The 27,340-nt window shown below is 38.0% G+C and overlaps 1 protein-coding gene across 1 annotated transcript in view; it reads right to left on the reverse strand.

The window, feature by feature from the left end:
• CCDC102B (coiled-coil domain containing 102B) overlaps positions 1 to 27,340 on the reverse strand; it is a 195,062-nt gene that overhangs the window by 144,649 nt on the left and 23,073 nt on the right. Inside the window, 3 exon segments of the mRNA XM_040478595.1 lie at positions 5,377 to 5,455; positions 11,440 to 11,546; positions 18,515 to 19,689. The gene's annotated coding sequence lies outside the window, so the exon portion shown is untranslated.

Genomic DNA, 27,340 nt, shown 5'->3' on the forward strand with positions numbered 1-27,340 from the left:
TTTACATCCACTAGGATGGCTGTAATAAAAGAGACATATAATAACAAGTGTTGGTGAAAGATATGGAAGAAATAGATCTTCACCTGTTGCTGGTAGAAATATAAAATGGTGCAGGTGCTTTGGAAAACAGTTGGGCAGTTCCTCAAAATGTTAAACATAGAGTTTCCCTATGACCCACTGATTGATCCCAGGTAAAGATGCAAATGAAATAAAATCTTACATCCACATAAAAACTTGTACTCAAATGCTTGTAGCAGTATTATTTATAATAGCTAAAACATGGGGGAAAAATACCCAATGCCCACTGACTGATAAACGTGGTATATCTACACACTGGAATATAATTTGGCAGTAAAGAGAAAGAAAAGAAGAAAGAAAGAAAGAAAGAAAGAAAGAAAGAAAGAAAGAAAGAAAGAAAGAAAGAAAGAAAGAAAGAAAATACTGATACATGTTATAACACTGAGGAAGCTTGAAATCATTATGCTAAGTAAAAGAAGCCAGAAAAGGGCAACATATTCTATGATTCCATTTATATGAAATGTCGGGGATGGGAAAATACAGAAAGAAAGTAGACTATTGTTTGTGCTGTTGAGGTTGAAGGGAAATGGGAAGTGCCTGCTAAAGGCTGCAGGCTTCTTTCTTGGTTTTCCTTCACCTTAGGTGACAAAAATATTCTAAAGTTGATTGTGATGATGGTTGCCCAGCTCTGTGAATATACTAAAGCCACCGAATTATATACTTTAAATGGGTAAACTGTAAGTCATGTGAATCATATCTCAATAAAGCTGTTTTATAGCAAAACAAACAAAACAAAACAACAGCCTTTGTGAGAGGCCGCAAGTTTGCCTAAGTTCTCAGAGCTCCCTTTAATCCTTATAAGCGCCGCAGAATTACCAATATAACTCATCTCTATAGTCAGCCATATTTTTTTGCTGCTTTTTCCCCCTCCCTCATTGCATGATTTTCTGCTTCTCTACTTATATCCAGTATGAACCCGTAAGTACATGTATTCATTTATAAAACACGTCCATGTACTCTTACACCACTATGTGATGTAGATTATTAAAGTAGTATGAAAATACACATTTAAAAAATAAAGTTTTTTGGGGCGCCTGGGTGGCTCAGTTGGTTAAGCGTCTGACTTCAGCTCAGGTCACGATCTCATGGTTCGTGGGTTTGAGCCCCGCGTCAGGCTCTGTGCTGACAGCTCAGAGCCTGAAGCCTGTTTTGGATTCTGTGTCTCCCTCTTGCTCTCTGACCCTCTCCCGCTTGTGCTCTGTCTCTCTATGTCTCTCCAAAATAAATAAAAATGTTAAAAAAAAATTTTTTTTAAATAAATAAATAAAATAAAATTTTTAAATGTAAATAACTAGTTATTATTCTCTTTGTACTTTTAAATTGCATTATACAATCCACCCACACAGTATGTGAAAAGGAATTCCTAGAATGCACTGCTGGGCTTCCTGTCATCATACTTCCTTGTAATTCTTTCTAGAAGAGAGCTATACTTTTCATAGAATTCCCTGCTGCACTGCCAGCTCACACACCTATATAAAGATGCAAAACCATGTGTGTGCATAAAAATTTCTTGCCAGAGAAAATTTTTGGCATTTGCATTCTTTGTTTCTTTACCAGGGTACTGGGGGACAAGAGCAAAGTATTTAGAAACATCTGTCAACCTCATGGAAACACATCTGTGAGTCAGTGTCCACTTCTCTAGATGGTTGGTATATGTTGTTAAAAAGGAACACAGAAAGCATCTTTGTACCATTCGGAATAAACACTATCAAAGTTTAGAATAATGATGCTGAAGACTACTTTTTCATATACGTACCCTATCTGCCTTATAATTGTCTACAATTCTTCAAAATTCTGGCACAAGGTCTTTTCAGTTTTTGTTTTGTTCTGTTTTCTTGAGTTTTTCTTTTTCATCTTTGCAGTGATAGATATGGAAAAGATGCATTAAAAGCTATAACTAGAAATTATTTTGACCAGAAGGCATAACTATTTCCTTATAGTTATACTCATCCAACTCTGTGAATTCCTTCAGAGCAGTTCCCATGCCTTAATCACCTTTTATTCTCAGTTCCCAGCACACCGTCTTCATAAGTGCCAGGTTTCCAATAACGAGTATGATTTAGTCAATCAGTTATATATCAAAGATTTGGATAGGTTTTTTTCACATAAACATAACAATTGAGTGACTTTGGGAAAAGTTTCACGAATCACTAGGACTTGGTCTTTTTTTTTGTTTGTTTTTTTACTTATTTAAAAATTGAGGGTAGTTGGTCTGATGATATCCAAAATTCTGCACATCTTTGATCTGATGACATCTGGTGAGATGGCAAACTAAAATGGTCCCATCTCACACCAAACAGCGGTAGCTACTCGATCATAATACAAGATTGTTAGATATAAAGGAAGGCATTCTCAGCAATCAGATCCATACGAATTGGTAGATATTCAGTATGAGCTCATCAAGAGTCAATCGTTGATGAAAACGAAATGACAAAACTAAGATAAAACCAGATGATGCTTTATTTGGCATACTGATTACGAAAATTCCTTTGCTGGCAAATGTTGACTTTGGACCCAGTAACTTTTCTCATTAATTAAAAGAAATATGCTAGTACAGGTAAGCATATGGAGAGAGAAAAATGTTGATTATCTCAAGATCCTCAAGTACATCAATCTATCATAAAGTTGTTTTTCTACTGGTAGATTGTAGGTGCAAATAGCTTGAGTTATATCTCTAATTTCCTTGCCAGCAAGAGCTACCTCACTTGTTAAACTATTCGACCAGAGGTTTGATAAATACCCTCACAGAAGCCCTATCACTTCTAGGTTCTAATTTACTACCTCTAACATGCCAGCAAATGTAACTTAGTAACTAGAATTTTCCTTTAAAAGATAAAAGAAACATTTCTATTTAATTCATTGCGGTATGCTTGCCAATCTTGAAGTTTATTTTGTTCCTTGAGAATCAAACAATCCTAATAACTGTGTGTGATGTGTTTAGGAAACCGTTCTTATTTTTTGTTTGTTTGTTTTTATTTCCAGGCAAGGAACTCTTAGAGTTACTCTTAAATCTGCTTAATTTGAGGCACAAGACATTGAATCCTTTGGTTTGGATAGTTTATCACTTACACTAACTTTAAAATTCTATATATCATGAAATAGTTTTCTCTTCCTGGCAGAGTAGTGATCTAAATACCCTCTTAAAATTCTACTAATTATCAGATTTTAAATAGCTGGTATAAAACAGAAACAATGTTTTGCTGAACTTGTAAAGAAACTAAGAAATATTAGGCCAAATGTAAAGTAGAAGTAAGAAATCAAGGAAGAAGTGTGCTAAAGTCAGCTTTCATTGTGGGGGTATTTTCCTAAATTCAGTGATGTTGAGCTTCCATTTGGAGGACACCTCAGGGCACAGGAGAAGGGAAAGCCTAGAGCCCAATGGCATAGTTTCTCACATTAAACTAGAACTCGAATAGCTATGACCTCAGCATAAAGTAAATGATCAATTAGCCTGCTGTGTAGAATGTAAAGGATCAATTAACATCTGCCTGTCTTAAGCTTGTGCTGAATGTTAAAGGCAAAAATATTCCCTGAAAATACAGAAGTATAAGCTGAACCTGTGTGAGTTTGGAGATCAACTTCCATGACCTCCTTAGTCTTAAAGTTCTCAGCAAATTTATTTTAAAATGGTTCAGAGCTGAAAGACCTCAAGATCCCCAAAATTCTCACAGATAAAGTCCTCTCCCAAATGATCTGCACATACACATACATACACACATACACACACATACACACATACACACACATGCACACAGCACAATATATGAGTACACATGACATAATAAATGAAACCAGGAAGAAAAAAGAAAGCACAATAAAAACTAGAAAGACTTCATGTATTAGAATTGAGACAGACCAAAAACAAGTAAGTTCAATGAGTGCCAATGTCTTAAAAGTATAAGCAAAATCAAGAGATTATGAAAGTTGCCCAAGTAGTTCTTAAATAAACAAATAGATATTCTAAATATAAAAACTAAGTGATTAAAGATTTTAAAATTCCCTGGAAGTGGCTAACCAGCAGATGACCAAGCTGAGGTGGTTAACCAGCAGTTAGACCAAGCTGAAGTGATAATTAGTGAACTTGAAAATAGAAACAAAAGAAAAATCTAGAATGCACTCCAGAAATAAAAGATTTGGAGAATGTGAGAGAGAGGTTATGGAATATTCAGGATTATATGGAGATATAAAAAATGTCGTCTAATCATAATTCCAGAAAAAGAACACAGAAAGGATGGGGGAAAGAATAATTAGATATATTACAATTGAATTAGAGTATCATAAGTCTCCATATCACTAATTAATAATGAATCCAGGAAATAGTCATCAATAGCTACCAACATCACAACATCACATAAGGAGGGCATCCATTTATTGTATGTGTCCTGATAGAACTACCCAACACTTCCTGTATGGAAGTTTTGGACACTTATTGCCAAAACCAAATCAAACCTCTAAATACAGCATTTAGTTTATAAGAAATGCAGAGAGGAAAATGAAATTCTACATGTGGTTACATCAATAAATAAATTTCAAGGATGAAAGAACAGGGATTTATAGATTAAGACACTTAAATTCATTTCGACCAAATGCAATGTATGGATCATATCTAGATCTAATTCTAAAGAAAAATACAAAAATGTTCAAAAATCATAAAAATATCAGCACTATTTAGCACAATTAAATATACCTTTCAGCTTTTCATGCAACAGCAATACCCCCTGTAGAAATATATACCAAGGACAAGCTGGTGAATATAGAAAAGGACATCTAAACAATACTATAAATTCCAAGAATAGCTAAAAAACATAGATTGGACATAGCACAAATATTTGTCAATATTAGAATGGATGAATAACTAGTACCATATTAACACAACAAATAATGTCCAGTTATAAAAGAGAATGAAGATGTTTCTATACATGACTATAAAATGATGTCTGGAATATACTATCAAAAAAAGGGGGGGATAGGGGCCCCCAAGTGGCTCAGTCAGTTGAGTGTTCGACTTCGACTCGGGTCATGATCTCGCAGTTCATGAGTTTGACCCCACATTGGGCTCTGTGCTGTCAGCCTGTCAGTGTAGAGGCCACCTCAGATCCTCTGTCCCCCCCCCTCTCCTCTTCTCCCCTGTTTGCGCTCTCCCAATAAATAAATGAATATTTTAAAAAAATTACAAACACACTCACAAAAACACAAAAGCATAAAAGGTACACCATAGAGAATATTATCAATGGTATTACAAGATTGTACGGTGACAGATAGTAGCCACACTTGTATATCCAGGTAAGCCACACTTACCTGTATATCCAGTTAGTACATCCACACAGTGATTGATAATTTCAAGTTATCTGAATTGTGATAATTTGACCAAAAAACCCTGCAAACAAATTTAAATTATTTTCAGTAATCATCTTCTTGGTGGAAGTATTGGTATTGTTATTCTCAGACTGTTGTGTGCATATTGCAGATAAAGCAAATGAGAAATTACGTGATTTGTGATATGCTAATGTTACATTTCTCAGATCTTCAAGAAACAGGATTTGCAACATGGGTGAAAAGAGACACAGATTGGATATAGAAGAGGTTTAGTAGAAATCCTCAGTCTCATTGTTAATGAGAGTATCAGTGAGAATTCGTTCTGTATTTTATACAAACAAGTAGTAGCATATTAACACAATAAAATGCTGTCCAGTTATAAAAAAGAATGAAGATGTTTCTATACATGACCATAAAGTGATATCTACAATATAGTATTAAAAAAAAAAGGATAGGGACCCCCAAGTGGCTCAGTCAGTTGAGTGTCTTGACTACAATTAAATATATAGTCATATAAAAGTCATATAAAAAGTCTGTTCGCCTTCCGACTTCGGCTCAGGTCATGATCTCACGGTTCATGAGTTTGAGCCCCGCGTCAGTCTCTGTGCTGACAGCTCAGAGCCTGGAGCTGCTTCGGATTCTGTGTGTGTCTCTTTCTCCGCTCCTCCCCAGCTTGCACTCTGTCTCTCAGAAATCAGTAAATGTTAAAAAAAAATGAAAACAAAAAAAAAAGGAATATATATAAAACTATGTATTTTATAAAACTATATATATGGTTTATGTGTATTTATTTATGGTTTTATTCATAAATACATACACATATTTACTTATGTATTTTGAGAGAGAGAGAGAGAGAGAGAGAGAGAGAGAGAGAGAGAATCCTAAGCGGGCTCTAGGTCAGCACAGCAGGTGTCTGAGATAATGACCTGAGCCAAAATCAAGAGCCAGTCACCACAATAAATATATACATTCATCTTAACTTTGTTAAATGAAAGAGCCTAGGAATAATGGCATCAATTTTCTACTCAAAGGAACTAGAATTAAAAAATGGAACAATTTAAGCATTAATAAAAATAATTACTTCGATGTTGCCTACTGGAAGATGTTAGTGAATACTTGCTTAATTTTAAATTGTATTGTGTTTCAATGTTCCCTTTTTTTATCAGATTTTCAAACTAATATTAATGGCCAACTCTACTTGGTCCTTTAACGAATAGTCAGTACCATTTAAAGAAGGTGCTCATTTTTGCAAACATGGTTTTTCCCTTAAACACAAGCAAAATTTCAATCACAAGCAAAATTCATGCCTAAATTGGTAGATATAGTATTCCCTAGAATAATTGTGGTATTATTATTGTTTTTATTGTTCAAAGAAAGGAATGGATGTTTGGAGAAGATAATCTTTAGTCAAAACTAACCATGTGCTAATGTGAAAATCAGTCATGCCATCTTAGTTTTCCACTCAAATATCTTAATACCAGTCGACATCAAACATGCTTATATTTCTGACAACTATCTTTAAAGTGAAAAAAAAAAGTTTTTACATATTTTGAAATCTTCACCCTTTATCATAGCCAATAAATAATATGCTTTGCATTTTTATATACTAGAAAATATAGTTTTATTAGTGAAAATCGTATTCAAGTTTAAGAAATAAGATTCTTTTAAGCAGAGCTGCTGAAAAATCATACTTATATATGAATCCAATATTAAGATAAATTTATATTAGGATGCTATATAGCAAAGCTTTTTAGTCACTTAACTTTCTACAGGTTCGGTAGATATATTTATATGAAAGTATTATGGACAAAATTAGAATACAGTAGATTAACTTTAAAAACTTATTTTGGATAAATTTTATCTGCTCTTCACCACATATTAAGTAAACTAACTTCTTGGATACTGCAGGACGTATCGAATTAACCTTCCTTTTCTCTCTGGCTCCTCTCCAGAATTACTCGTATTTCACTCAGTCTCATTCTTGTAACTTTTGGAGTGTAAATTATTTACAGCTGTACATATCCTCTAACACTGAAAGCAAGGACCAGGTTCAAAATTTTAAGGGAGAAACTCAATCTGATTCATTTGTTTTGGCTTTTCTTTTTTCTAGTTATGAAGAGATTACTTCCAAAAACAAAAATATATTACTTTGGAAGAAGCTCTTATAGCTAATGACATATTCTTTGAGCACGTGCTGATATTCATTCAGTCCTTTCCTTCACTTTGCAATTTTTCTTTTAGATTCCACCTTTCATGGTCCATATCCCAGGAATCAGAATTCTGTAATGTCCAATTGCCCTTTCCCACTTACCAAAAAGCTTTAACTCCCTTTTCCAGACTCATACCAGTTCGGTCTCTTTCTCTATTGAAAAAATGTTAATGTATTTTGCATCTCCTTTGTATTCCTTTCTTCACAAATTTTTCTGTAAAACTATCGAACTCTCCAGGAATGTGTACCAGCTAGTTCTCCCCCCAAAAATATTAAACCTATTCTTTTAATTAGTTTGTTTATAATGACCAAGAAAAATCTGGCTATACTCCAGTGTTAACATTCCTTCTTTCCTTGGACTAGACAAATTATTTCTAAATCTCAATTTATAAATAAACATAAAATTAATACTTTGATTATTTAAACCATTTATCAAGAGATAGTATATAGCAATGAATAATAAATGACCTGCTAAGTAGTTTTGCTTTATTTTACCAAATTAAGAAAAAATTACTCAGCTTCTTAACTGTCCAGATTTTGCCCACGCCTGTAAAGTACAAAGCAAAATGGAAAGTTGGCCATAATGCCTATGGAGAGAGCCAAGCCAGACAGTTCGGGTCAAAAAGTAAAATTTTTACCCATTGCTTAAATATTAGAAGTTATTCACAGCTGCAGATAATTTGTACTCTACAAATTCTAAGAATATGGTGCTGAGTATGGCTTTGTCCTAATTATCTGGTTTGGCTGCTGATGCTGACCAGATTTTCAGGCATATTTCAAACTTTCCATTTCACCTTTTGCTGGCAACCAAAAATAGTAAAATAAATCCATTTGAGTGAACAAGTCTTCATTCTGTTGAATGGTACTAGATTGTGTACGAGGCTCTGGTGGTCTGTGACTTTGATAGGCCGGTGCGTTCAAATTTGCAGTCAAGAACTCTTGGATCTTTGGCCAAAATCAGCGGAGAAGAATTTTATTCTGCTCATTACATTGGATTGTGTTTTTTTTACTTAATCTCTAACCTTTCATATATGTAGAACTCGAACAATAAATATCAAAACAACTGCAGGTGAAACAACAATTCTACAACATTACAAAACAGAAGAGACCAATTTACCTTAAGAGACTCTAACCAGACATTTAAGAATGAAGCATCTTGAGAGTTCTTATTTCAAAATGATATGTGTGTGTTTATGTTTCAGACTAATAACTCATACGTGCAAAAATGCAAATTTCCATCGTTTTGATGAATCAGTTCAACTTCTAGGTGACCTCAATTTTGACCCTTATTTTCACTGAGGGCAGAAGGCTCTGATTTTTCGCAATTTAAGGTAACAGTCACTTTCAGGCTGTAAATGTATTCTGTTGGTAGATGTGTTCACAGCCACCTGTCTGCAGAGCTCCCCTGATAACACCTTGTCATTCTGCAGAGAAAGCACTCCCATCACCCCTGTTTTTCAAGCTTGCCCCATGTGACACAACCATTAAAAAATGTATTCAATATTTCTTCAAACCTCCTTCTCCTTTCCTTCTTTTATTTTTTTATTTAAAAAAAATTTTTTTTTCAACGTTTATTTATTTTTGGGACAGAGAGAGACAGAGCATGAACGGGGGAGGGGCAGAGAGAGAGGGAGACACAGAATCGGAAACAGGCTTCAGGCTCTGAGCCATCAGCCCAGAGCCCGACGCGGGGCTCGAACTCCCGGACCGCGAGATCATGACCTGGCTGAAGTCGGACGCTTAACCGACTGTGCCACCCAGGCGCCCCTCCTTTCCTTTTTTTAAATAGGAGTTATCTCCCAGGGTTCAGAGGTAAAGAGCCAGTCATCAGGGGCATGTGACTTGCATTCATCTGAATGGGAAGGTGAACACCTCACCCTTGAGCCCTCTCTAGTCATCACTATCTTGTACCCTGACATTCCACATCCTGGATGATTTTAGGCATTTAGAAGTGGGACCTGCTACAGGTATCATTAGTCCCATCCTCACTTGTCATACATTCTACCTTTTCTCATTCTGACTCAAGGTGTCTTCTAAAGACTTCTCCCCTTTAGAATGCTTGGGCACTCTTGTCTACTTTGACCACTCCACCCCAGAGTGGTCAAATTCTACAAGGCTAACTTCAGGCCCATTTGACAAAACACCATCCCTTAGCCATTGATAATTTAAACAGATTTTATGTTTTTCCTCTTGGCACAAATCTGAAAGGTCAGGCATTAAATCCGACCTATGAATCCTCCAAATCTATCACTTCCGCACTTAACTTTCTTAACCTACCAGCACTGATACCGGTTAGGTCCCTTCAGAACCATCCCTTCTAACCTACTGACTCAACTTTTTCTTTCATTCATGGTAAAGCAATAAGTATTTTATAATATCAAATATTTTTCCTTTGGTAGTATAAAACTACGTTCAATACTCTGGGCTTGGCTCATAATTTTTAAAACTGAAATTTTAAAAATTACAGAAAATCCTTTCTGCTTTCTACAAAGCCTGGGCCTTATGAATCAAAATTTATTTGGTTTCCCAAATGTCACTACAATTTTGCACTTGAGAAAAGCCTTACAAAATGACATAGGCTTCCTTGTAAAAAACAAAACAAAACAAAACAAAAAACAACAACAAAAAAACATATATATATATATATATATATATATATTTATATATATATATATATCAACCGTCCCTTTAAGAGCAATGTAGACACAAAGGAACTACTTCTGACTCAGTAGTTGGGGAAGGACTGGGGTGAAAGGAATTGTCAAAAAGCTTCCAGGTTTGGTTGGGGAGACTATGATCTAGTTTAGTTTTTACAACAGGTTGAATTATTGGCCACAATTCTCCCCTCTTCTGAAGTAGGAGTATGCTTCCCCAACCCTGTGCTGGCTTCGTAGAGGTGGAATACATTTCCCCCAATCTCCTTGGACTGGTCTTCACCAAGCAACTTGCTTTGCCAGTTTTAAGTCTCAGATGCATGAGGTATTTCCCTCGAGCTTCTGGCATTGCCATGGAAAGGGCTTTCCCTAGATAGCTGCTACAGCTGGAGCTTACACCTCAGAATTCCTCCTGGATCGTACCTGAGCCCCGCCCCGGAGGCAGTCTGAGCCCAGCTAGACCCGCATATTGAAGCAGAGACCACAGAACAGCCTAGCCTAGACTGGCCTACATTGGCGGACCCCCAGCTGGTTTAGTGTTGATGCCATTGAGTTGCCTGTTAAACATACAGCTACTGTTTGGAATGGGAAAATATGCGAATTGTTTTCCTTGTATTGTACCGAATAGATTGAAAAGTAAAGAAAATTGAGGAAATCATGAGTTTTAACAAGACTTTTTTTTTTTCTTTTGGTGAAATTATCAGACAGTCATTCAAAGGAGTATTCAGAGATGCCACTATAGTCAACTGGTCAAATCCTCCATTAAATGCAGAAATGTTCTGTTTAAAATTCCAGGAAAGGTTCCTATGGACTTTGCTTTCAATCTCCTAGTCCAAACTCTCACCCGCTCTCACCTGTACTAGTGCAATAGCCTCTACACTCATTGTCCGACACCTATTCATAACCATCTACCCCCCACTTTCTAGTGTGTCCATCATGCTGATATGTTCAATGCGAATATGACCATATTGTTTCCACAGCTTAAAATATGTCACTGCTTTCCCGTTTGCTTTAGGAGAAAGACCAAACTGTTCCAGATGTCCTGCAAGGACCAGCATAATCTAACCCCATTCTATTTCTCCAGCCTCAGTTCTTGGTCTCAGCCCTGCAGCACCGTAGCCATAACTCCTGTCAGTTCCCAGAACAGAACTTGCCTCTCATTGACTCACAGGTTTCACTTACCACTCACCACAGTCTTCTTGCCTATTGGCCAGTGAGATCCTCAATCCCATCCTCAGTCTGATTTCCAATGCCAACTCCTTAGTCTGGGTTCCTGTTAAAAACAGAGTCTGAGACAAAAGTTTGGGGGCAGTTAGGTTATTGGGGAATGATTCCAGGAGCAAGTGTACGGACAGAGAGAGTGAGAGGCAAAAAATAGAAAACAGGATGTGCTATGGACTCAATTGCATTCCCCCAAAAACCATATATGGAAGCCCTAACCCTGAGTATAATAACATTTGGAAATGGAGCCTTTGGGAAGTCATTAGATTTAGATGAAATCATTAGGTGGGACCCTTATGATGGAATTTGTGCCCTTAGAAGAAAGACACCAGGAACTTCCTTGCTCTCTCTCTGAACTGTAAGAAGATGGGGAGAAGGTGGCCATCTGCAAGCCAGAAAGAGAGCCCTCATTGGGGAACTGAATCAGCCTGCACCTTTATGTTGTACTTCCCACCCTCTAGAACTGTGAAAACAAAATGCTTAAGTCACTACTGAGTTGACTAGTACAGGGTGCTGTCAACTTTTTAATTATTGAAAATGTGGAATACATTTATCAATATTTTCTTTTTGATTGGAGATTTTTATGTCTTGTTTAAGAAATCCTACCCTTCTGTACAGATACAACATCTACTAAAAGAATCTTAGTTTTAGTTTATTTTTGTTTGGTTGGTTGGTTTTGTCTGTTTGTTTGAAGTTTGGTTTCTTTATGAATACCTGTAATCTACCTGGAATTTTTTTAAGATGTGAGGGAAGAACTCAACTTCATTTTTTCCCATATCGGGTAGTGAACTCACTCTGGTACTAACCCCAATAAATTCATGTACATACTGCTCCACAGCAATCTAGTGATAATGTAAGCCTTACCGGTTATTCTCTTGCTTAAAAACCTTCAATGGTTCTCAATTATTTATCAAGTCAAGTCCAACATCCGCAACATCTCATGTAATGTTGGTTTTAGTGACAGCTCTCACCACCCTCTTCCAATTCCTTATGCTCTAAAGACACTTCATTACTTAATTTCCCAATGGGAACACATATTCTTTCCTCAGTGAACTTACTGAGGTAAGAGTGAACTTACCCTTGACTCATCCTCATTTCTAACTTACAGTTTGCCTAGTGTACGTTATTCTCTATTTGATATTAACACACATCAAACTTTGCACACCTTTGCCCTTGGTTCTTCTCCCCCCACTCGACTATACCTTTCATCCCCTCTGTGTGTATGAAAAACATACTTATCAAGTCCATCTTTAAATTTTACCTAATTTCTCTTTATCCCAATTAAAATTATGCCTCTCTAATCACCTCTATTGCATGTTATGGTGATTCTAATGAATTCTTTAGGCACATTTCCCCCTTAAGCTTGAAAGCTACCCGGGAATAATAACACTGTGTCTCATATGTTCATTGCATATTATTAATATAATGAATATTAATTACATTAAGCCAGAAATGAATGTTAATATATACAATTATATTCACGGACTCTGAGAGTACAGACAACATGACATTTTAAAGCAGGAAAAATAAATCATTTAAGCATATTTACCTTGCATTTAATAAAAGCACCAAACCTCCCCTCATTGAACTTTTGTTTTTGCTATTTTAGCCAAGTTCTTTCATTCATATTTTCATTTAGTAGCCACCTGTCAAATAAGTTATAAAAGTTGGCAGTGTCCAAAGGAAGGTAATCAGTAACAAAAGAGAACAGGAGACCAATAAGACATTCAGTTTCATGACTCTGGGTAAGAGACAGAGAATAATGCCATGATTGTAAATGCTCAGGTATAGGAAGGTTTTCTTAAGTGATAGTCACTAGCTGCTCCTCCTTTTCCAGAAAGAGAGCATTAGCTTGGTGAGACCAAAAGTGAACTTTGTAGCTGAATAGCCCCTGGAGAAAGCTCCCATCAGGGGAGCAACTCTTGTCCCTGTGATAATAAAATCCATCTTTGCTGGTTTAAGAATAGTCCTTTAAGCAGGAAACGGGGCCCTTACCCCATCATGCAATGGAAAATCAACAATTTCAATCTTTAAAGTCTTTCTTCTCAGGGCGCCTGGGTGGCTTGGTCAGGTAAGTGTCTGACTTTAGTTTAGGCTCAGATTATGACCTCTCAGTTCGTGGGTTCGAGCCCCGCATAGGGCTTTGCACTGACTGCTTGGGATTCTCTCTCTCCTTCTCACTGCCCCTCCCCTGTGCATGCGCACACTCTCTTCTTCAGAATAAATAAATGAACCTTAAAAAAAAAGTCTTCCTCCTCAGATATAAATCACTGTAGAAGCCCAATACAGTACGGATTTGTAACACGCTCAATTGTGGTTACCAGCTGTAATAAATTAGCCTGATAGTCTAAATTGCATATTGATGATTGGCAAACCACAAAAAGAGTCATAAAAATGTCAGTCTCCCAAAATAAGTGATTAGGTAAGTAAGTACCATTTTAATTTTTATTTATTCTTAAAATTATAGACAAGTATAATAATTATAACTTGAATCTCAAATGGAATTCTCAATTCAATATACTAGAATAATGATTTTAAAGATGCTTGTGCATCTTTTTTATGGTAATTAATTTCTCTTTGTTAGAATATTGTGTTTTGTGAGAATAAACCTGAATACATGTAACATTAATTTTGCTCTTTGTTTAAAATTTTAAATGACTGTAAACAACTATTTACATTATATAACTATATTACTATCACATTATTCTTTCTAAATCTTTTAAGTTTATTTATTTCTTTGGAGAGAGGCAGAGAGAGGGAGAGCAGGGGAGGGGCAGAGAGAGATGGAGAGAGAGAATCCCAAGCAGGCTCTGCACTGTCAGCGTAGAGTCTGACGCAGGGCTCAAACTCCGAAACCGTGAGATCACGACCTGAGCCGACGTCCAGAGTCAGACACTTAATCGAGTGAGCTACCCAGGCACCCCTCCTTGTAAATCTTATACAAACTTTAAAATGACATTTTCAGAGCCTTACTAGGATGTTTTACTACTCTAATACAACATGGTAAATGTATCCAATGCCACTTGAATTGTACACTTTAAAACAGTGAAAGTGAATTTAATTATATATGTATTTTCCCACAATAAAAAATTATATTCTGCTCCTTGGACTATGGATTTCTCTTTTTAATTTTTCTGTAAATATTCTGCAATTCTTTAGCAATTCTCTCTTCTCCATTCCTCTAGCACTCCAATTAGTCACTACTACATGTTTCCTATCTCTTTGCCTCTCTCTCAGGTTTATCTTCTTACCATTACGTGTACATGGTTCTGAGCCCTGAGTTCACAGATCATTTTTCCAAATGCGTCTAATCTGCTATTCAACCTGTTCATGGAGTTTTTATATGAATGGCTATTTAAATTTCAATTATAGAAGTTCCATTTGAATGTTCGTTTTCAACCTTTTCTGTTCAAATCCCTCACTGTATAACCATGGCTTCAAATGTATCCTTTCTTACTTTAAACATTTTGTACTTATATTTCTCATATTCTGTATTTGAGAGTTCCAACACCTAGAGTTCTCCCGTGATTAAATCTGCTATTTCTGGTTACTGTTGAATGCATGACTTATCTCATTAATCTTTCAGAGCCTACCTCTTGTAACCGTCTCGGCTGATATCAAGGACCCACTTAGCTGAAAGTAAACCTGGGAGGCATGTGCGTGTACGTGCGTATGCATGCGTTTCCAGCACACGGTGCACCATGACAGCGACAAAAATTGTTAGTAAAGAAATAGAGAGCTGTCTCTGCCAAAATATTCCTGTAAAGCTCCACGCTACTTAAGGTTTCTGAGCAACTGCATGTTTCTCAACCGCCTGGAGTATGATTCTCCACACCCTTCACACAGATAAGTCCCGGTTCCTCCCGGTTCCATCACAGGCATATCCTCCAGAAAACCTGTCCTCATGTTCCATCTACTCCTCCAAAGCAGTGCTGAGCACCTCAGTAGAGGTGGACCTGCTTTTACAAAAAGGTTTATTTTTTAAGGTGTATTTCCCTGTATTGTAATTTTCCTTTTTGTATCCTAACTCCCTCACTAAACCATAGAATCCCTGAACACATACACTGTCTTTTTCCTCCTGATTCACAGCCCCTATCTCATCATTAGGCACTCAGTAGTTATTTGCTGAGTAAAAGACCGAATAAAATGAAAATCTGGCAAGTTGAAAAGTGAATATTTCTCCTGGGATCTTTGATAATTGTGCTAGACATTTCCCCCTCTCGCTTCCCCTGTCTCCATTGTACCTGCTCTGTGTCTCAGGAAACTGACATTCATGGTCTACATCAAACTCACTTGCTCTCTGGCTTCCTGTTGGGTTCATTCAATAAGAAGCATGAGTCGAAGCTGGGAAGCCAGAAACCACTGATGTCCCCAGTTTCCCCTGGCGGCGGAGTCAGCACGTGTTGGCTATGTGACCTTCCACCGATGACCACAGTTCCTTTCATGAAGTCTCCTCCACTAAGCTACTTTCCTTTGGGTCCTGTGTAACCCCTCCCTTTCCTCCGTCTAACTGTGAGTGGGAATGCCACTCCACTGTGATTGGTTTGTTCCTGAATCATACATTATCTCTTGTTGGGTCCATTATACCTTGACAAAACCTTTGCAATTTCTCTTTAAACCGCTCAAATTACCCCCTTTGAAGACTGCTGGCCCTTGACTGGTATCAATAATGTGGCACTTCAGAATTGCTTGTGCTTTGGGGGGGGGGGGGGAAGGCTAGCGCAGCTTATGAAAGACAAGACAATTCAAGGACAATTTTCAGACTGAAGTACATAAAATTTAAGTAAAATGTTCAGTCAACAAGGATGGATCTGGAGGACATTATGCTAAATGACATAAACCAGTCACAGAAGGACAAATACTGCATGATCCCACTTCGAGGAGGCATCTAAAATAGTCAAACTCATAGGAGCAAAGAATAGAATGGCAGTTTCCAGGGGACGGGGGCTGGGAGAAGTGGGGAACTGTTCAATGGATATAGTTTCAGTTATGCAAGATGAATAAGCTCTAAAGATCTGCTGTACAACATAGTGCCTATAGTTGACAGTGTACTATTGTGCCCTCCAAAATTCATAAGAGGGCAGATCTCATGTGAAGTGTCCTTAACACTAAAAACAACAACAAAACATGGTGGAGCAGGGGAAACTGAGAGATATGCATATATATCTCTTCCTTTGATCATGGTGCTCATATCATGGGCATTTGTCTATGTCCAAACTCATTAAATTGTACATATTAAATATGTTCATTTCTTTTCAGTATATCAGTTATTCCTCAGTAAAGCTGATATAAGTTATTTAAGGTTAACCTTTAGGGCAGAACCAAACATAACAATAATTGACTTTTTAAAAAAATTGAAAACCTTGTAATGGTATTTACATTACCATTGTAATGGTAGATTTTACGGGACTGAAGAGAAAAAATAAGCAGCTAATTTAAGGGCTAATATTCACAAGACTGGAGTATAAAACCAAAAACTCAGAAAAAGAATTTCAGAAAGAAATTTCTGCCTACAGAAGTAAATGTTTCAAGATTGTATTTTTCTTAAGAACAAGAAGATTGGGTGATTGCTAGTTCCAAAGGCATCAGTGTTCCTCAGCAATTTTATGACCAGGGACTTTGTCATTCCTCTGTGCAATCCCAGGATGGTTTGGATTAGAAAAGAAGCATATCACATTGTATAAGATTGTTTTCTGAAAAAACAAAACAAAACAAATCATCCAATAGCCCTTTGAAACTTCTTTATGATAGAATAAGATTCTCAGAGGAAAACACTTAAAGTATCTCTTTAGTAATTTCTAAATGTCTCATCACTTCTTCAAGTGGTGAATTATATTCACAAATAGTTAAAGTAAGGTAACTCTATGGGTCCAGAAATTACACAAAGTTCAGTTATTTTGAAGAAGCTCTTAGTATGGTAGTAATATATTGACAGACTGGTTTCCAAGCATCTGGACTCCATTTCTAAGGATTAGGACAAGATGTCACATCATAAATATATATATTTATGATATATATTTATATATGATATATATGATATATTTATATGTGATATGATTTATATATGATATACATAAAAATATATATAATACATATATATTAATTTTCTCTAAGTTAGTAAAAACATCAAAGGTTTACTCTTTCCTGTGTTAGTAGCTCACATGACAGCATAAATAATATGACTGAGTGTATGATATACACAGAGGAATTGTCTTAGCATCTTAAGGAAGCCCAATACGTGCCACTCCTCACCCCTACCTGAGTTCTGAACAAAATAAAAATTAAGTCAGGAATAAGACCTTTGGAGGACAAAACATCATCTTCTGTGTGTGGGAGATAGCACACAGAAGTGGGGGCAGTAGGGGATAAGCTCCGTGACCTGGAGACTTAGTCCTAGTCGCAGAAAAAGCCAGAACACTACGTGCTCTCCTGACCCCGTAAGCGTAGGCCATGGCCAAAGGAGCAGGAAATGTGTGCTGCCTCTGGTCAGGCTGGCTTCCAAAGAGGAAAGCAGAGGATATGAGCTGCAACAAATATCCCATTTCTTCTCAAATCTCCAACAAGAACATCACTACTTCCCCACCTCTGAGGGAGTCACTGAAAAGATAGAAGATCCGAGAATGGTGATGGTACCTCTCCTCCTGACTCAGAAGTGGGGAAGGATAGGTCTGTCCCCAACTTTGCTCAGATTTTCATGCCCTTAACCCACAGGGCCAACCCCATGGTCAATCAGGTTTTGACTGTTCTTCTCGAGGAAGGAAACCAAATGTCAATCAGAGTTTCCTGCTTCAGTTTTCAATAGGTTGTACATCATTTTTTTTAATGTTTGCTTATTTTTGAGAGAGAGAGAGACAGAGTGAGAGCAGGGGAGAGCAGGCCAAGAGAGAGGGGGTCAAAGAATCCGAAGCAGGCTCCAGGCTTGAAGCTGTCAGCACAGAGCCCGACGTGGGGCTCAAACTCAGACTGTGAGATAGTGACCTGAGCTGAAGTCAGACGCTCAACGGACTGAGCCCCTAGGTGCCCTTAGGTTGTATACCTAATGCCAGCTGCTGCTCCGTCATTAAGACTTCTGAGTTGACTTGCTGCTTATAGTTGCTAATCCTTTGAAACACAGTACACACCAACAATTGTTCAGTATTTATAGAATGATGCGGTGCGAGTGTCCTGTCTCTGCTCCAGTTTCTCTTGGCCTTCAATGTGATGGCTGGGGGTGGACAGGTGGACAATCATCTGGAGGAGGAGTCTTCACAAACATGTCCAATAACTGATACTAGGTTGAAGCTATTGCACAAGACCTCAGCTGGTGCCCTTGGCTGGAGCATTATACATGACCAATCCACATGCTCTGGGCTTCTTCATATCTTGGACATCTCAGTGTGGGTGGACTTCTTACATAGTTGCTCAAGGCTCCAAAACAAGTGTCCTGAGAGAACCAGATGGAAGCTCCGTAGCTTTTTCTGACCCAGACCCAAGATTTAGGGACTTGACTTCTGATGCATTCTACTCTTCACACAAAATCACTAAAAAAGGTCCAAATTTAAGAGGAGCGAACATAAAACCCAACTCTCATGAGAGGAATGCCCATTTTCAGGTGTGTTACAAAACCTTCACAGTCCAATAGATATTAGTGTTGAATTTGTTTTATAATGATCTGAAATCAGGCACAAGAAGATACTAACTCCAAGATGAGTGTTCCACCAAGACTGAACATTACTTTTCCATTCTATTTCCTATGCAGATTGTGTTCAGTAAGCAATTCAACAGAGCATATCAGAAGACCTTCAAGGAGACTAAATGACATCAACAAGATATTCCAATAATAATTTTCATAAAGGTACTCTCATAATAAAAGCCCTACAATAACGAATTGCTCCACATATTGAAGACGGTTTCTTATTAATAAGATTTCCAGGATGAACTAAATGCAAATGCTAAAAGTTTTCAAGGTCAAACACTTCAAATCCAAAACAATTAAAACTCCATAAAAATGTCTCGTACTTACAGAAGTTCAAAGAAATTAATTTTGTTTCCCCCCAGGTTTTTTTTTTTTTTTTTTTTTTTTCTGCTCAGTCTCAGCTAAAACAAGATGTTTACTCACTGGGAAGATCTGAGGTTCTTCCAGCAGAAGCAGGCTGCAGAATCGCTTCCTGAAAGCACTAAAGCGCCTTCAGGCCTCAAAAGCTGTGCCAATCTCAAGTCTTCGATCAGCCTCTGCAAAGATTTCGAAAGACCAGATACCTGAAAAGACATGACTCCACACTGCTCGCTTACACAAGGCGCTTATTTACAAGGATATGATTCGTTAAGAGAAAGACAATGGAGTACAGGAAAGCAAGGAGGCTTTGAAAGACATCTAGGCGCTAACTCCCCAGGGTACTTGTTGGCAAACTGACACGATCTCTGGACTGAACCACCAAGGTGTGTGTTTGACTGTAGGCTTCTGGGCAGCTCAAAGCAGAAGTTCCGAGGGAGATTTTTAAGGTACCTCTGATCACATAGTCAGACCGGGTTGTCTAAACCATTGTGCTAGTTGGAAATCAGAAGCAAACAAACTGGCCCTAAGGGTCAGAATTTGAACAGCACACATTATCAATTTTACGACCCTTCTCTTGGCCAAGAGTCAAAGCCAGACATCCAGGCATCTCTAGAAATAAAGATGGAGCTATTACAGACCAGTTGTAAGTATCCTTAATCCTACAGTTTCTTTTTCTAAAGAGTCCAAAGATCATCACTACACTGTCCCAACACCCAGCAAATTTAGAAAGCAAAGTAATCTGCAGCCCCTAAAGCAGTTGAGTAGGCAACATTTTGGTCATATTACCAATACTTAGTGATGCCAAAGATCTCAGGAGAAACTCAATGGCTTTCAGGGAAGAAAAGTAGATGGAGAATATTATTGCTTTCAGCCCTCCCAGAACACCCATCAATCTGTGACAGTGGGCCATGACCAATTAGCTTAAACTTAACAGTAAGGAGAAATTAGCCATCAAGAAGTTAATTCTGCTGTTATGTTTACCTGATACCCAGGCACAAATCTCTTCTGTCAAAGAGTGGCATATGGAATTTAGTGGTCTGTTGGGGGTTAAATTGTATGTCCAAAAAAACAAGCTTAAATTCTAATCCCTGATATCCATGAATGTGACCTTACTAGGAAATAGAGTCTTTGCAAAAGTAATTGCAATTCAAGTTAAGAGGAGGTTATACTAGAGTAGGATGGATCTTTGATCCAACAGGACTGGTGTCCTTACAAGAGGAGACAGACGTGCAGGCAGGACACCCTGTGAGGGCAGAGGCAGAGATTGGAGTGAGGCATCCATCAGCTGGGGAGTGTGCCAAGAACTGCCAGCCATCACCAGAAGCTAGGAAAGAAGCATGAAACTGATTTTCCCTCAAAGCTTCCTGAAGTAACGAACCCTGCAGACATCTTAATATTAGATTTCCAGTCTCTGAACTGTGAGACAATACATTCCTTTCATTTTAAGCCCTTTGTTTATGGTCATTTGTTGTAGCAGGTTCTAGCAAACAAATACATAGCCTGACTCCAGCTTTGAGCTCTCATTGCTGGCCATTTTAAATATCTCCCCTCCCCCCTTTACCTCCTACCCAATACCTGGAAAAGCAGGTAAGAAGGCCCAGATGCTCCATTCTTTGACACCAATGGGACCTTCAAACTACCTGTAGGAACCGCTGCTTTGCCTTACCCTCATTGGCCAGTCTCCTTCCCCTGCTCTCTCAAGCCATTTTTGGAACTACTACAGAGCCTCCTTGTTATGGGAGTGGTAAACTTTTCCCATCTGTTCTGCATGTATATGGTGTCATCACTCTTAACATGTTGACTAAATCCTGGATAGGGGTTCTTTCTCTTTCTTCAGGATGGCCATAAATAGAACATACCTGCCTTCCTGAAAAGTTGAGACATTTCAACCCTGGCAATCCTGTTCCCACTCTTGTTTGTCGTGCAATTCTCTTCAGTTCACCATATTCGAAACCTCTTCATTCCTACTTCCCCTTAGAGCCCCATATTTCTGCTATTTCCTGGATTGCGTTGCAGGTGGATTCTATTTAGTGACATTAGGGTCTCTTGTGAAGAAGAAATGTAATCCCTGGTTCAATCATGCCTACTCAAGAAAGGTGCATCTCACTGGGTCATCCATGAATGTTTGCGAAAGCTGGCTTGACCCCCTGGAGTATAAGCTATAATACTGGGGCCAACTCTGCAGCAGAGGCTGTCACTGGCCCCTCTACTCTCCTCTTGCAGTTATCCCAGAAAATGGAAACAACTAGAATCCTAGAGAGTCATAGCCTGCACTGAAAGAACTTGACGTGAGAAGCAAGTGTATGTGAGCAGTGCTAGGGACTATGGTGAATACTTTGTTGGATGCCTAGGTCCTCTTTATGGCAGGTGCAGCCACCCCCAGATAGCAAAACTCACAGATGATACCTTCTCTTGAGAATTACCCCCAGCCAAATGGGAGCCACTGCACCTTCCGGGCTACTCTTGCAAACTCTCTAAGGGCATGTTAGAGCCAATAACTGACTGAAATGGGAATATAAAATTTTACTCCTTTGGCACAAGATAGGGTCAACTTTTGTGCAACTGACGCTCTAGAACTGGCTGTTGAATACACAGTGCGACTAGCAGTTACTGAATGGATGAAATGAGATATACAGTGGATTTCGACAAGTTAGTATGAAAAATGAATGTAAGATATCTCATCAGTGTTTAATATTGATATGCTGAAATGACAATACTTTGGATGTACTGGTTTAAACAAAATGTTGTAAACCATCTGTTTCTTTTTACCTTTTTAAATGTGGCTACTAGACAGTTTAAAATTAAATATGTGGCATGCAACATATTTACTATATTTCTTCTGGACGGCATTGCTCCAGAGCTTTCCTCTGGGATCAGTCTGAACCAAGTCTCCAGCTAAGACCACATTCGTGCTGATCTGGATTCCCTTCTCCTGTTCCGAGTCCCCCAGTGCACTCTCTGGACAACCCTCCCTCACTAAATCACCAAAACAGAATCCCACCTCAGGCTCTGCTAGGAACCAAACCTAAAACACTTGATGTTTTGTATAAGTTCGGTCTTCGATATTCTATAAACAATTAGATAAAATTTAAATCAAAATAAAAGTATAAGAAGGAAACAGTGCACATATAACTAGCAACATGCCATCAAGAAAAGTTTCTGTAAGACTGAACTCCTAGCCTTAGGACACAAAGCTAAGTGACATGCCTGGTAAAACATACATTAATAATGGTTTTGATCACAATGCTAAAAACATACACAATTTAAATCATACAGGTCTTATGTTAGCTCATAGTTAGTTAATGTTAGCCCAGTTAATTCATTCTAGGTCGAAGAGAGATCCTATTGTTTTACAGATGCTATTACTTGGCTCAATATTTTAGTTTATCATCACTGTTTTTGATGATTAAATAAAAATTCACAGTTCTTTTAAAATGTGGGAAACTATAAGATTAGGATTTAAATTTTAAATAAGCTTAAGCTTAAAATTCTCAAAAATAACATCCACTAGGAAGTTTTGTTTTTGCTAGGGCAGCCTTTCACTCATATGTGCAATTTAAGAAGCAAAACAAATGAGCAAAGGTGAAGGGGGGGCGGATACAGAGGGAGAGAGGAGAGAGGGAGAGAGTGAGAGAGAGAGAGGGAGAGAGAGAGAGGGAGAGAGGGAAAGGGAGAGAGGGAGAGGGAGAGGTGAACCAAGAAACAGACTCTTAACTATAGAGAACAAACTGGTGGTAATCTGAGGGGAGGTGCGTGGGGGGATGGGTGAAACAGGTGATGGGGATTCCGGAGTGCACTTGCTGTGATGAGCACCGGGTGTTGTATGGAAATGCTGAGTCACTAAATTGTACAACTGAAGCTAATCTGACACTATATGTTAACTTACCGGAATTAAATAAAAACTTTGAAAAAAAAGGGGCGGGGGGGAATTGTTACTCCGAATACTTATTTCAACAACATGTATTTTAAAATGCTGAGAATTACCATCTGATTCAATTCTATTGTACAGTGAGAAAATAAAAGAATGTGGTGTTTTGTATGAAATAACTTAGAAGAAGTATTCCCAGTCACTGAGGAGTCGACCTTATTTATTGAACAGATAATCTTGCTAACAAACCTTGCCTGCATAACCTCACACTACCACGTGATGTCACTCTAACACAAGGTTTTAAGCATGGAATTAAAAAATTGCCAAAAGACCATCTCTGCAGAAAAAGTGTTCAGTTAGAAGTATTCTGAGCAGCACAAATCTTCACAGCATTAGGTGTTTCTAACTGGTGACTTTATACTGAATCTCACATCTCACTTGCCTAAGAAAGGACTTCTTGTTGGAGATCCCGGACATAATGGAAACCCACAGATTAATGGGGACACCTGGTAAGCAGAGTGAGTCCTTTAGGAAAGCCAAGGCTGTGTGTACTAGAGTTTGCTCACCAGATCTCCCTTTAGGCCAAAGAGGATACGTTAAAAGAACAAACAAACAAAACCCCTATACCTGTACATGCTACTGTGAAATTTAAAAACATCAAAGACCTAGAGAAATGACAAAGCTTACAGTGAGTTACAGCAGATTGCCTACAAAGGAACAAGGATCAGGGCACCGCCCAAAACAGTGAGAGTGGATGCAAGTAAACAAGGAGGAGTACGGTTTTAGTTTTTAAGGAAAAGAATTGCAGACATAAAATGATAAACCCAAACAAACGTCCTTTTAAATACGTGGTTATAGAAATACATTTCAATAATACCAGTCTTCAGAAATTTTTCTACTTAAAACATTATTAAAGGGGAGCCTGGGTGGCTCAGTTAGTTAAGCCTCCAACTTCCGCTCAGGTCACGCTTTTGCAGTTCATGAGTTCAAGCCCCACGTCAGGCTCTGTGCTGACAGCTCACACAGACTGGAACTTGCTTCGGATTCCGGGTCTCCCTCTCTCTCTGCCCCTCCCCTGCTCACACTCTTGTCTCTCTCTCTCTGTCTCTCAAAAATAAGCATTAAAAAATTTAAAAACCATTATTAAAAAGTAAAGAAAACATTATAAACATTCACAAAGGAAATACTCAGATAATTGTTTCAAGAGATATGGGAAGAGTGATTACATAACAATATGAAGTATTGTGTGGTCTAAAACACCAAATGCCAAAGAAAAGCAGAAGAAGAAACATCCATCAACACTCGGTTCCCAATTCTAGAAAATTCAGTAGGTTGAGGAGAAAGGAGCTAAAGTAATCACTCATACCTTTCACTCTTTGTCCTGCCCACTTGCGGATAATGAGACGAAAAATGTCTAGAAAATAGTTAACTAAAATGATCGAGCGTTTCTTTCAGGGAAGGTACTTAAATGATTGTGATCTTTGCTCTGAAAAACTATCTTGAAAGGTTGACATTTATACAAGTCTGAAAGGAATATAAGGAGGGGATCATTTTCAGAATACTGAATTAGGAGGTATTGCTTTAAATCTAAAATAGATTTAAAATTGTGACATTTGAGTCACCGCACATAAAACCCTTGGCATTTATGGATTCCTGTTTGTGGTTTAAATATATGTGATGGAGTGAAATTTCTCCCTAAGCAAGGTGAAGACAGTAATCTCTCCCTATTGTCATCCTGTGGCATTCAAAGCGTACTGCCTCCTGCCGACAGTAAATGTAGTTTGGACTTCAAAATAATGCATCCGCTGGTGCCCTGTTGATTTGGCTGATCTGTACCCCTCTGACGAAGCCGCCTCTGGTGATAAACACACTTACAGACAGACACTTCTTCAGCTGTTTGTCTTTTCAGAGCTTGGTATCTCCTGGAACCTGGGGCCTCTTAATGAGCCCTGAAATCTACTTCCCTGGGGGGCAGCTAGCTAGTCTCTGTTCTTCCCGGAGGACAGGCTTACTTTTGCTACTATGGCAACCACTGCAAACTGCTTTCTCTGACTTTTTCAGCTTCTGAGTCCTGCGGATTTCTTTGCAAAGATAATTCTAGAAGCTTTCGGGTCTTTCAAAATCTTGTCTCAAAGAACTTGTCTCTTTCCATAATAAATCTTTATTATAAGTAGAGCACGGACTCCATTATTTTTCCATTTGCATGTGTACCTGTAACCTCTGCTAGGAAATGAAGGCAGAACTTGAGTCAAATGAGTCAGTTTCTCAGACCCAGATGTGTGGTGCTGAAACACGTGCCTCCAGCAGATGTCGCCATTCTTGTTTCCAGCAAAAATTCAATCCTGAAGGAGGTCCTTCCAGGCTGATGGAAACAATCTTAGCTTTTATGAAGGAAATATCACAAAGAAGAAGGTGTAGACACCTGCCATCATGTGTAAATTTCATTTTTAATAAATGAACTTACAGAAGTAATTGGCGGGAAGGCCTCTTAGGTATATTCTGATTTTAGGCAAGGTATTATAGCTTATTCCCTAAATCTCAATTTACTTGTCTATAAAGGGTTTTACCGATTCCTAACAGCTGAGGTTGATATGAGAGTTATATAGTAACGTACGTGATGTACTTGACATGCAGAATGCCTTAACACCTACAAAATTACTTTGCTTTAAGAGAACAAGGATTCATTGGACAAAGCCAAATTATGAAGAACTTCGCTCCTAGGTGATCAGTAGTTTAAAGAAGATAGAGTCTCAACAAAATGATAGATCCTTAATATTTTGTTAGAAAAAACCAATTTGACAATAAATTTCATATATAAATAAAAAAAAAAAGTAAAAAAAAAAAAAAAAGAAAAAAACATTATAACCCCATTGAAATCTATAAATGAACTGCCTCTTTCAAAGGTCTTCTTGAAGTTTCCTAACTTATGATTGGAACGTCATCCTTCCTCTCCTTTGGTTGGGATCACAGTATCTTCTCTTCCCTGTCTGTTCCTATTCACCGCAGGTAATTCTCAAAGCAATTTAACCAGATCTGTGATTTTAATGTATTAAAGAACCAGTATGTGTTGTGTATTCCTCCCTTCTCCTTTATTTAATTTACCATGTGTTTCTTAGTAAACAACACTTATGGTTTAATGGGAGTCTGTGCTCTTAGCTTCCAGGACCAAAACAGAATATGTGAGAGGTAGGACACTAGGTCTTTCTTTCCAGCCCGTCTCATCCTCTTCCCTTGGCTATCTGGGTAAGACCTGGATGGCTTTGGCCATTTATCGGCTGCTTTAGATTAGAAAGACTTGTGAATTCACAGAAGGATGGTGAACTGAGTCTGTTTAGTCTCTTTACAATGGTGTCCCCAGTGTTTACATCTCCGTGAAGTTCTCCTTATCAACTGAATGTCTTCATTTTGTCCCTAGGCTAGATCACTCTATGTGAGGTTCTCAATTCAAGGATCAGGAAGCAGCTCCCTCCCCAACCTTGTTCCACGGATATTAAACTGTTATGGGCCCTGGTCTGAAAATTTGTAATTGGCATGGCAGAGATGACTCAAAATTATAGTGCTCTATCAATAGTTCGGGGAGCCATGATATGCTGAAACATTTAGGAGAAAAGTGGAAACCTTCAACCCTGAATAGATGTGATCTGTGGGTAGGTGAGAGTTACATCAAACAGATAACCAGGAGCTATGCCTATTAAAAACCCTCAAGAAAATGCCAAACACCCATCCAAAGGAATCTGGCTTCAAGGTTTGATTACTATTTCCTGAGCACTCTTGGGGTCCACCCTACAAAGACTTAAAATACACAGTGTACTCACACAGAAGCCTTGTAGTCCAATAAACTTTATCTGGCCCACATAAAAGAGATTCAAGATTCCTCTCCTTAAACAGTATATTTTATTGAAATTAACTCTTCCACTCTCTGAACTTCAATGTTTGAATAACTGAATATGTATCAAAAT

This window comes from Herpailurus yagouaroundi, unplaced genomic scaffold (assembly GCF_014898765.1).
Source record: "Herpailurus yagouaroundi ecotype Mexico unplaced genomic scaffold, PumYag 142, whole genome shotgun sequence".
NCBI classification, from domain to species: Eukaryota; Metazoa; Chordata; class Mammalia; order Carnivora; family Felidae; genus Herpailurus; species Herpailurus yagouaroundi.